Genomic DNA, 12,748 nt, shown 5'->3' with positions numbered 1-12,748 from the left:
CTGTCATTATGTCTGTCTATTCTTCCTATTCCCCTCAAACATGTATTTATTTATGTCCCAATTCTGTAGTCTAATGACCCATTTTGTGGTTGAAGAGACTAGCTGAGTCTCCCTCCCAGTCGCCCCAAGGGAAAGGGTAGTGACTCGAGGTAGCGGAGGGGCCTGTAGAGGACAAACAGTGGTATAGACCACCTATCAGGATGAAAGAGCATGGACAGTGTTTCAAATCAACGTAAAGCCCTGTCTTCCAGCTTGCAGGCCTGTGGTGTGTATACATGTTCCTTTATCAGGCATAATCACTCATTAAATGATCAAACTCAATGAATTTAACTGTACAGTTGTGCACTCAGCCAATACATAGAGAATGTTTTCCTTCTTCCCTAAACTTTTACCAATGAATGTCAAGGGTGTGGATGCTTTGTGGAGTCACATTCCCCGCAGGACATTTCTAAATCTCAGACTGTCAGGACCGAGTCCAGGGGCCAAGATCCAGGGCCATTTGAATGGGACCATATTATTATATATACACTGCTCAAAAAAATAAAGGGAACACTAAAATAACACATCCTAGATCTGAATGAATGAAATAATCTTATTAAATACTTTTTTCTTTACATAGTTGAATGTGCTGACAACAAAATCACACAAAAATAATCAATGTAAATCCAATTTATCAACCCATGGAGGTCTGGATTTGGAGTTACACTCAAAATTAAAATGGAAAACCACACTACAGGCTGATCCAACTTTGATGTAATGTCCTTAAAAAAAAGTCAAAATGAGGCGCAGTAGTGTGTGTGGCCTCCACGTGCCTGTATGACCTCCCTACAACGCCTGGGCATGCTCCTGATGAGGTGGCGGATGGTCTCCTGAGGGATCTCCTCCCAGACCTGGACTAAAGCATCCGCCAACTCCTGGACAGTCTGTGGTGCAACGTGGCGTTGGTGGATGGAGCGAGACATGATGTCCCAGATGTGCTCAATTGGATTCAGGTCTGGGGAACGGGCGGGCCAGTCCATAGCATCAATGCCTTCCTCTTGCAGGAACTGCTGACACACTCCAGCCACATGAGGTCTAGCATTGTCTTGCATTAGGAGGAACCCAGGGCCAACCGCACCAGCATATGGTCTCACAAGGGGTCTGAGGATCTCATCTCGGTACCTAATGGCAGTCAGGCTACCTCTGGCGAGCACATGGAGGGCTGTGCGGCCCCCCAAAGAAATGCCACCCCACACCATGACTGACCCACCGACAAACCGGTCATGCTGGAGGATGTTGCAGGCAGCAGAATGTTCTCCACGGCGTCTCCAGACTGTCACGTCTGTCACATGTGCTCAGTGTGAACCTGCTTTCATCTGTGAAGAGCACAGGGCGCCAGTGGCGAATTTGCCAATCTTGGTGTTCTCTGGCAAATGCCAAACGTCCTGCACGGTGTTGGGCTGTAAGCACAACCCCCACCTGTGGACGTCGGGCCCTCATACCACCCTCATGGAATCTGTTTCTGACCGTTTCAGCAGACACATGCACATTTGTGGCCTGCTGGAGGTCATTTTGCAGGGCTCTGGCAGTGCTCCTCCTGCTCCTCCTTGCACAAAGGCGGAGGTAGCGGTCCTGCTGCTGGGTTGTTGCCCTCCTACGGCCTCCTCCATGTCTCCTGATGTACTGGCCTGTCTCCTGGTAGCGCCTCCATGCTCTGGACACTACGCTGACAGACACAGCAAAACTTCTTGCCACAGCTCGCATTGATGTGCCATCCTGGATGAGCTGCACTACCTGAGCCACTTGTGTGGGTTGTAGACTCCGTCTCATGCTACCACTAGAGTGAAAGCACCGCCAGCATTCAAAAGTGATCAAAACATCAGCCAGGAAGCATAGGAACTGAGAAGTGGTCTGTGGTTACCACCTGCAGAACCACTCCTTTATTGGGGGTGTCTTGCTAATTGCCTATAATTTCCACCTGTTGTCTATTCCATTTGCACAACAGCATGTGAAATGTATTGTCAATCAGTGTTGCTTCCTAAGTGGACAGTTTGATTTCACAGAAGTGTGATTGACTTGGAGTTACATTGTGTTGTTTAAGTGTTCCCTTTATTTTTTTGAGCAGTATATTTTTGTGTATACATATACAGTGCATTCAGAAAGTATTCAGACCTCTTGACTTTTTCCACATTTTGTTACGTTACATACAGCCTTATTCTAAAAAGGATTAAATCGTTTTTTTCCCTCATCAGTCTACAAACAATACACAACAAAAACGGAAATATCACATTTACATAAGTATTCAGACCCTTTGGCAGCGATTATAGCCTTAGGTATGACTCTACAAGCTTGGCACACCTGTATTTGGGGAGTTTCTCCCATTCTTCTATGCAGATCCTTTCAGGTTGAATGGGGAGCGTCGCTGCACAGCTGTTTTCAGGTTTCTCCAGAGATGTTAGATCGGGTTCAAGTCCGGGCTCTGGCTGGGAAACTCAAGGACATTCGGAGACTTGTCCGGAAGCCACTCCTATGTTGTCTTGGCTGTGTGCTTAGGGTCGTTGTTCTGTTGGAAGGTGAACCTTCGCCCCAGTCTGAAGTCCTGAGCGCTCTGGAGCAGGTTTTCATCAAGGATATCTCTGTACTTTGCTCCAGGGGCGGACTGAAACAATAATTCAGGCTGGGAATTTGACTCCAGCCCAGGCCACCCTGTTCATGCAAACTACAAAGCCGCTAATTTTGTAGGATAACCGTATTTGTTGACGTAACAGGTACAGAACTAGTTATACATTTGGCCACTATGATAATCTGGGAAGAAAGTTATCCACATTACAAAATACAAACATTTGGGACTGACCAACAAGTAGCCTATCTGAACACTGAGTTTTCAAGGTATGCTATGGCTATGGGTGCACCCTCAAAAACTCACTAGGAATACACCAATCATAGCACATACAAATGTACACGGCTAGATACACAGAAAAATTTGCATACACTTTTTAAAAAGAGAATGAGATATACAGAGTTAGCTCAAATGTTCAAATTATTATCTTTATATTCAAGCCTCAAGCATATCAAAAGTGTCAAACAACTTCACACACACATTCACTGAACTTGAACATAAGCTACAACAATGTAAGTAAGTATAATGCAAAAGTTGAAAAAGCACTCCGCTACAAAAAAATGTTGATTACAATGTTCACTCACTGGTGTCCATAAAGCAAACAGCACAAAAATAAACACATCTATACACTGAGTCAATGAAATTGAACATTGGCTACATAACTGCAAGTATAATACGAAAGTCCAAAAAACATGCCTCTGTACAAAAGCTTTAACTCACAGCAAATTTTCTTTCACCCTTGTCAGCCTGTTAAGGAAGAGTTATAGCATAGCTACTTCAGAATATCCAGTGAGTAATTACCACTAGTAAACCAATGGGCGGCGCACTAACTCACTGCTCTCTGCCATCTTGTCAATGATGTCATCTTTGTCAAGTCCCATAAGAATCTCCTTCTCTGTTTCCATCAAAAGGAACGCTTCAAGGTTCTCTTGAGTGAGGGAGGTTCTTAGGCGGTTCTTTAAGAATTTCAGGGTGGAGAAGGTCCTCTCACATGCCACCTGAGTGATGGATAGGGTGAGGAGGAACTTGTAGCCCAAACCAATAATGTGATACGCATCCGTGAGCAGATTGTACTTGGATAGGAGAAGATAGCAGCATATTGGGCAGTTTTTACACGTGGAACAACTTCTGCTCACCAACATTTAACATTTACGTCATTTAGCAGACGCTCTTATCCAGAGCGACTTACAAATTGGTGCATTCACCTTATGATATCCAGTGGAACAACCACTTTACAATAGTACATCTATATATTTTTTGGGGTGGGGGGGGTTAGAAGGATTACTTTATCCTATCCCAGGTATTCCTTAAAGAGGTGGGGTTTCAGGTGTCTCCGGAAGGTGGTGATTGACTCCGCTGTCCTGGCGTCGTGAGGGAGCTTGTTCCACCATTGGGGTGCCAGAGCAGTGTACAGTTTTGACTGGGCTGAGCGGGAACTGTGCTTCCGCAGATGTAGGGGGGCCAGCAGGCCAGAGGTGGATGAACGCAGTGCTCTTGCTTGGGTGTAGGGCCTGATCAGAGCCTGAAGGTACGGAGGTGCCGTTCCCCTCACAGCTCCGTAGGCAAGCACCAACTCCACACTTTCATCAGGATCCTCAAAGCCTTCCCCTGATTCATCACTGGTGGAGGCGGCCCTGGTGTTGTACTCCTCCAATGCTGACTGTTTCAGTCTTTCCCGCTGTTGTGCAAGGTTGATCAGCTCAGCCTGCAATGCCTCAACAGTGGCATGTTCATCAAATTCCAGTAAGCATTTGTTGAGCTCCTTCATGGCTGTCTTTGGAAGGCCGTTTTCTCTGATCTCAGGAAAATGCTTTGGATTCATGCAGGAGACATCTGCACACAGCACTGCATTTGCTGCATAACGGCGGTGAATACTTTCAACAACAGTGTCCAGTACCACATTGTGGATCTTGATTTTGTAATCCATGTCTGCATTAGCAATGGGCTCGTCTTCTGCCAACTCACCTGGTTTTCTCTTATTTTTTTTGTTCTCTTCTCTGGGAGAGCAGTCTGAGCTTCGGCATCACAGTCCTGCTGCTCCTCCAGAATGCCATTGGCCCACTAGTCGTCTGCAGCCCTCTTCACTCCCTCAAAGTCTCGGGCACACTTTCTCAGGTTATCCTCCGTTCCCGTCACCAAGTGCTGTGCTTTTACGATATCCATGCCACTTCACAAGTATTTAGAGAGAGGGGACGGCTGCTCAAAAGATCCTGAGAAAAACCTCAGCTATAAGTATGGTTTCATACTTTAGGAGAGCATCCTTGTACCCTTGGGCCTTGCTTCAGATGGCAGGTTTTATGGTCACATCCTTTTCAATTCTTTCCATAGTGATGACCACATCGTGTAAAGTGGACGGTCAGGCTTTGCAAAGCTTCCAAATACTTTCCTCAAGGCCTCATCTTTGGCCCACCAGCGTGTTTCACCAATTACATCAAGCAATCTGTGTCTCCTGTCCTCACTGGTTTCCTCCCATAGCTTCATGCACTTGTAGGAATATTATTATATTAGCTGCTCCGTCTGTTGTATTACCAACACACTGTTTGATATCTCTGTCCATCTTCTCAAGGGTCTGTTTCACAAGGTCCACAAAGTACTGTCCAGTTGATGACTCACAGTCAATGACCGCAATGAGTCTCTTGTGGACAACATCAGTGACTACTGTACACTGGTCTTTGGATGTTAAATACTGTGTTGTGTCCATTTGTATTGAGAACATCTCTGCCTTTCTCACTTCAACAGCAATTGTCTGCTGAATCAACATTTTGATGACTTCAATTACTTTATTTGCTGTTGTTTTGGGCATCATAGTTACCAAGGACCCTCTTCCTTTACTTCCCATCTGCTTCTTGCTCTTCTCAATGCAATCACTAAAATGCTCTTGTAGGCAGACATCATATTTGCTTAGCAACAATATAAGCTCAAGAAACTTGCCATGATTGACGGCCATGTTTTCCAAGTTATATGCAGCTTTTTGCCTGTGTCCTCTGTAGCTAAGCCCACATTTACAATAACTTGAACTACATCAATCACACATTCCTTGACCTGCCTCCTCTTTCTGACCTGGTCTCGTTGAACTGACATTTGCTTATCACTCAGAAGGGTACGGATCTCTGCTTTGCTGGCTCTGAGGAAAAAGGCTTCTTCACTTTCTCTATGGGTCTTGCTTCTCTCATGTTCCTGTACTCTCTGACGGGCATTTTTCCAGGCCTGCATGCCTCCTTTGACAAATGCACTATCAGTGGCTGAAGATTTTGCGAATGCGAGACATACTGAGCAGAACAAGGAGTGAGTTACTTCATTGTGTCAGCCATTTTCTGTTTGTTCCATCTTTATAGTGGAATATATTGGGAATGACTCTTTGAGGGGTTTGTTTTGGGTGGTACTGAAAAAATAAGTCAAAATCCTTGGACTGAGGACAGGCAAAATAATCGAATGGATTTTCAGTGCTTTCGCTGTCCCTTTCTATTTTCCCTGTACTGGGCTCTTGTCACGACTTCCGCCGAAGTTGGTCCCTCTCCTTGTTCGGGAGTGTCACGCCCTGACCAGGTGAACTCGGGTATTTTGGGTCAGGGTGTGTCATGTTGGGTATTTTTCCTTGGTTTGTTTTCTATGTTAGCGTTATAGCCTTGTGTTAGCTCTATGTGGCTTATTTCTATGTTGGGTTCTGTCGATTCCCAATCAGAGACAGCTGTCGCTAGTTGTCTCTGATTGGGATCACATTTAAGTTCCTTTTTCCCCCACGCTGTTGGGGGGGTGTTGCCTCTTTGTGTTTGAGCAAGTTAACGTATCGGCATTTTCTTGGTTTTGTGTACGTGTTTATTTCAGTGTGAAGAATAAACATGTGTTCGCTCCCAGCTGCGCTTTGGTCCTCTTCCTCATCACCCGACGACGATCGTTACAGGGAGGCGTTCGGCGGTCGAAGTCGCCGACCTTCTAGCCATCGCTGATTCTCTTTTCATCTTCCTTTGGTTTTGTCTTGTCTGGTATCACACCTGGTTCCAATCCCATTCATTACATGTTGTGTATTTAACCCTCTGTTTCCCCTCATTGTCCTTGTTGGTGATTGTTTGTTTGAAAGCTATGTGCAAGATATGTTCTGGTGTGCGACGGGTTTTGTTCCCACTTGTATTATTTTGTATATTTTGGTTTTCTGAGTTTTTGAGCACTTATTAAACTGCTCTGTTTTATACCAAGTTCGATCTCCTGCGCCTGACTTCCCTGCCACCAGCACGCACACTTACAGCTCTGATATCTCTCTCTCTCTCTCTCTCTCTCTCTCTCTCTCTCTCTCTCTCTCTCTCTCTCTCTCTGTCTGTGCATCTGGTTACTCTGCAGAATGAGGAATAACATTGTAAATAACTTAAACTTGTATTACTTGTGCAGTCATCAATTGTATGCCCCCCGATTACAGTCCTACTGATCATCTCATAAATAAAGCACATATTCATCTAAAATCATAGCCTACATGTTTAGGTTTGTGCCCTTAAGTTGTACCTGAAGGTTCCTGCTCTGAGGCTGACTCTGAACTGACCACCATCTCCAGTTCTGCAGGAGCACCTGAAGCTCTAGTGCTGCTGCCGCTTCCTTCTCCACCTTTACAAAGAAAATACTCTATCATACTCACTATTATGGTTACGTTACTGTAGCCTGTTTCGCTGTACAGTGTATGTGCACTTCCCTAGTTTATGTGGCATGAGTCATGACCGAATGCTGGCAAGTCCATAGTCTAGGTTTACTATTAGTTGAAACACATTGCCTTCAATGTCATATTATGATTGCTATGTTACACTCACTGCTATGATATAATTTCTCCACGAAGACGTAAGACGGGCAAACTGTTTAGCCTCCCGACCGTTGTGTCACTATTATTAGCTAGGCTACTTAGCTTGACATGCTGGGTGTCGTGTGTGTGTCAGTGTGTGTGGTTTAGCTAGTGTTTTTGACTGACCTGGTTCCTTACTGGCGAACATGTGGCTTATTTTGCAGCATTTAGCTGCTTCTGTGGCAAGGGCCTTTCTCTTTTTTATTCTCTCCCTCTCTGCTCCACCTTTTCTTTTCTGACCGTCCGTTTCGCCGTGCGACTTGTCTAAAATGTTATCGGTAGAGAAGCAGGTAGACGGTTGCTATGTTTGTTGCGGAGAGACCTGATGTCATTTTTGGTGCATGCACCCTCAGGTGGGGACACTGCAGGGAGAGAGTGAGAGTCACACCTGATGCATGGATTCTCCGTCAACTCGTTCCTGCTTGCTATATTATCGCTGGTCAAGTTGACTATTCACGGCAGGCCAAAACGACCCTCAGGCCACTGGGAAATGTCCCGGTGCTCCCGATGACCAGTCCACCAGTGCTTTGCTCTGTTCATCTTTCCCTCGATCCTGACTAATCTCCCAGTCCCTGCCGCTGAAAAACATCCCCACAGCATGATGCTGCCACCACCATGCTTCATCGTAGGGATGGTGCCCGGTTTCCTTCTGACGTGACGCTTGGCATTCAGGCCAAAGAGTTCAATCTTGGTTTCATCAGACCACACAATCTTGTTTCTCATGGTCTTAGAGTCTTTAGGTGCCTTTTGGCAAAATCCAAGCGGGCTGTCATGTGCCTTTTACTGAGGAGTGGCTTCTGTTGGGCCACTCTACCATAAAGGCCTGATTGGTGGAGTGCTGCAGAGATCGTTGTCCTTCTGGAAGGTTCTCCACAGAGGAACTCTGGAGCTCTGTCAAAGTGACCATTGGGTTTTTGGTTACCTCCCTGACCAAGGCCCTTCTCCCCCAATTGCTCTGTTTGGCTGGGTGGCCAGCTCTAGGAAGAGTCTTGGTGGTTCAAAATTCTTCCATTTAAGAATGATGGAGGCCACTGTGTTCTTGGGGACCTTCAATGCTGCAGACATTTATTGGTATCCTTCCCCAAATCTGTGCCTCGACACAATTCTGTCTCTGAGAATTCCTTCAACCTCATGGCTTGGTTTATGCTGTCAACTGTGGGACCTTATATCGACAGGTGTGTGCCTTTCCAAATCATGTCCAATCAATTGAATTTACCACAGGTGGACTCCAATCAAGTTGTAGAAACATCTCAAGGATGATCAATGGAAACATGAAGCACCTGAGCACAATTTCAAATATCATAGCAAAGTGGCTTAATATTTATGAAAATAAGGTATTTCAGTTTTTATTTTTCATACATTTACAAAAAATTACCTTTTTTAAATGATGGTCTATTGTGTGTAGATTGATGCAAAAAATAATAATATTTCATCCATTTGAGAATAAGGTTGTAATGTAACAAAATGTGGAAAAAGTCAAGGGGTCTGAATACTTTCCGAATGCACTGTATGTGCATATGAAATGCTGTAAATATATATTAGTGTGGGGGGGCTGGGGGCTGTAGGACTGGGATGGGGTGGTGGGCTGCGGGGCCTCTGGGTCAAAGCAGCCTTTGTGTGGGAGCTAGCTAGCGGAGGGAGCCTCTCTCTGGGACCTCCCCTCCGCTCGGCGGTGCCCGGGCCTTGTGGTGGCAGATCACAGTTAATAACTGTGGGGTGGGCTGTCAGAGGCACTTAGCCTGACGTTGGACAGACAGGGCCCTCGAACAGAGCCTCTCCTCTGCCTGGCCTGTGGCTGCAGGCAGGAGCACCCAGGCATGGGACCAGAGAGCACAGCCACCTGGCCTGGGGTGGGACAGATGGGTAAAGGAACGCTGGTCAGAAAATGGAGATGGAGAGACTTATACAAATGGATCTTAGAAATGTAACTGTGTGTGTGTTTGAGTGGTTGAATTTGTTTGTAGGCTGTCGGCTGCTGTGGTTGTATATAGTTTGAGCAGGCTATCCATTTCCCAAGCTGACATGATGTGACTGTTGAGGAGTTAATTTCATATTCAGGAAAAAGACCATTACCCATTAACGCATTTAATGTAGCCTAAACATTCTCAGTGAACCCGCAATGCTGTTTTCTTTCATCTGTGATTGATTGAATAGCGGCCTGTGATTTGCCCTGTTATTTCCACATCCTTGTCATTGCCATGGCACTTTAGCCACTTTTGTCAACAGTGACTAGTTACCCTGCAATCTGGCATTAGGTCAGATGCTGTTAGGAAGGAATATTATGACTGGGTAAACAGGAGAGGCTGCAGGGATACCTGCTTTTAAACCGTTTATCTAATCTCACCAACAGGGATTAGATGTGGACTTTGAATCCCCAGCGGAAGAACGCAGATTGTTCAGTCACTGCCTGTCTTGTTTAACTGGAAATAAAACCCACTCCAAGATGAGACCCTTCTTCATTGGACCAAGCGGTCCTTTGAAATCCTCCTCGTCCAGAGTACCTGCTTTATGAGAAAGGAGCAGATAACAGCTAATTACAGCTCTGGCCTGCTCTGCAAAGGGTCAATTAAGGTCTGATATTGATGGCTGAAACGGTTATGGTGCTTAAGTTTCCTCCCAGCCACTCACATTAGATATGGTTCAGTGGAGGAAACAGAACGTTCTGTTAGTCTTAAGGACCCTGTCCCTGAAGGTAAACCTACCTATATCTGATTCTGATAACCAAATTAAGATTATAAAAGAAGCACAACTTGACCTGACAATGCAGGTGACACTCCAATGTATAAATTTATTTATCTATGAATGATAAACTGCAGGTACATTTATTTTCTCTGTTGTGTCTGAGGTACAGGCGTTTTTTGAATATTCATGATAATTTCAATAGATTCTTAGAAATTAAAACTCAATTAGTCCCATTATCCACTGATGTACACTACAGGTACCGTAGCGGCAAACGAACCAGACACTAAGTGGATGGTAGACACCGGCCGGGAAGTGGGATGACGCAAGGCTTACCTTTCCTTTAAATGCACACGTACCTTATTGATATAGCGGCTTCACCCGGTGAAAGACCCCAGTCTGGTACTTTAGAGTTCGGGGAGTCTCTGGCATTCTGTTTAAATCATCACTTCCTGCTCTCAATCCCTGCGTCTGCTTATACTTCACCCCCCCCCCACCCAGTCCTGCACCCCCACCTCGGCCTGTCCCTGCCCTGGCTTAGGCCCGCCTGCCTGTCTGGCTGGCAGGGAGATGATCAGGGTCTTGGGGCTCTGGGTGAAGGGATCTGCTCCCTTCAAAATTAAGGGTTAATCAGTTAGCCCCAGAGCGGGGCTTCCAGGCAGACCCCCAAGCCAGCAGCCACAAGCCACCCTGACTGTAGCCATAGCCCGAATCCACCTCCCCTGCCGCAGCAGGCCACACTAAACAAAACTGGTTTGGCCTTGTCCTTGACAAGACCCTCTCTCCCACCCTCCGCCTCCCCTGCTGTCTCCCCCATGTCTCCCCTGCATGTACTCTCTCACAGCACGCACAGACACACTGAGAGAAACCAGGTGCCACATCGGTTTCCAAAAAAGTGTTTGGCTGCTCTCTTTCTCTTACCTTTTGGGCTATTGCTTCCCACTCCTCTTACCTCCCCCCCTCTCTCAGACTCAGACACCCATCGTCTCACCCCAAAGCCTCCTTATATTTTCCCTGACTGAGTGGGGTTATGTTCTTCATCCTCTCTGGAAAGGCTGTGGGGTCAGACAAGAAGAAGGCCAACAAACGTGGTGAGGGTGGTTTGCTTTGTTGGGAAGCAGATGTACTCAGAGACTGATTTCCATGTTGTTTCAAGTCTGTAGTTGAACAAAAGAGATGATAGTGTTCTGTGTAATCAAAATGATTGCTCCTTGACTTGATCTTTTTTAGCGACAGTACTGTAATGTGTTGTAACAAATGAGGGTTACGCTTTATTTTACAGTAGACTTATCTGGTTTTCTACATTTGTAATTTTTTTATTTTATTTTATTTAACCTTTATTTAACTAGGCAAGTCAGTTCAGAACAAATTCTTATGTTCAATGACAGCCTAGGAACAGTGGGTTAACTGCCTTGTTCAGGGGTAGAACAACAGATTTTTATCTTGTCAGCTCAGGGATTCAATCTAGCAACCTTTCAGTTACTAGTCCAACGCTCTAACCACTAGGCTACCTGCCGCCCCAATTTCAGGGTAAATTGGTAATAACATAATAATGAATTACTCATTAGTTTTATTGCTCAGACATTCTGTTGAATTCTCTGACGCAGGGAATAAAGTATTCCATAGTTACCAAATTATTTTGTGAATAACAGTATTTACTGTAAAATAAATCACCATGGCACTTAAAATCTGAATTGATAAATCAGGATTTAACTGGCTTTCCAACCATTATTCTACATCTATGCTTTAGGAATAGGCCGCCCAATCCCTTATGTGAAGCTCTGTCATCTCTAAATCACTTCAACACTACTTAGATAATCAATGACACATGGAAAGTTCTGGCACGTTCTGACCCACCTCACCAATTTCTACCCCGTAATTTGCGTAGTGAGTGTTTCCTCTCTTCCCTCATCCCCTCTTCCCTCCATCCCCTTTTCCCTCCATTCCCTCTTCCCTCTTCCCTACATCCCTTCTTCCCTACATCCCTTCTTCCCTCCTCTCCCCTCTTCCCTCCATCCCCTCTTCCCTCCTCTCCCCTCTTCCCTCCATCCCCTCTTCCCTCCATCCCCTCTTCCCTCCATCCCTTCCCTCAAATCCCTCTTCCCTCCATTCCCTCAAATCCCTCTTCCCACTATCCCTCTCTCTTCCATCCCCTCTTCCCTCCATTACCTGCCAAACCAGACTATTCACCATCACACTAATGCTTGTGTTGCTTTCCAAGGTGCTCCATTGCTCATGTATTACTCAGGATTCTCATTTGTTTTAATTTCCCAAACCTCTTTTGGCCCTCTCTCTTGCTCCTGCTTCTCTCTCTCTCGCGCATGCACGCATTCAAGCAGGCACCACGCGCACACACATACTCTCTCTCTCCCCCCCTCTCTCTGTTCCTTCTCCCTCTCTCTCTTGTGCTCCATCACCCCCTCCTTTTAGTGAGCAGTCTAAGTTATGACATCACTTCTTGTGCCTCTGTAGCCATGGTGATGCTTAGAACCTGGCTGGGTTCTAGATTTACTGGAGGGAGAAAGGGAGCGGAGGGAGAGAAATTAGAAGATGGGGATAGACAATTGAACGATTAGGACAATGAGGAGGAGAGAGAGGAGGAGAAAGAGGGACATAGAGGAGGAGAGAAAGGAGGAGAGATGGGGACA

This window comes from Salmo salar, chromosome ssa21 (genome assembly GCF_905237065.1).
Source record: "Salmo salar chromosome ssa21, Ssal_v3.1, whole genome shotgun sequence".
NCBI lineage: Eukaryota > Metazoa > Chordata > Actinopteri > Salmoniformes > Salmonidae > Salmo > Salmo salar.
Note: the sequence above shows the minus strand (reverse complement) of the source record.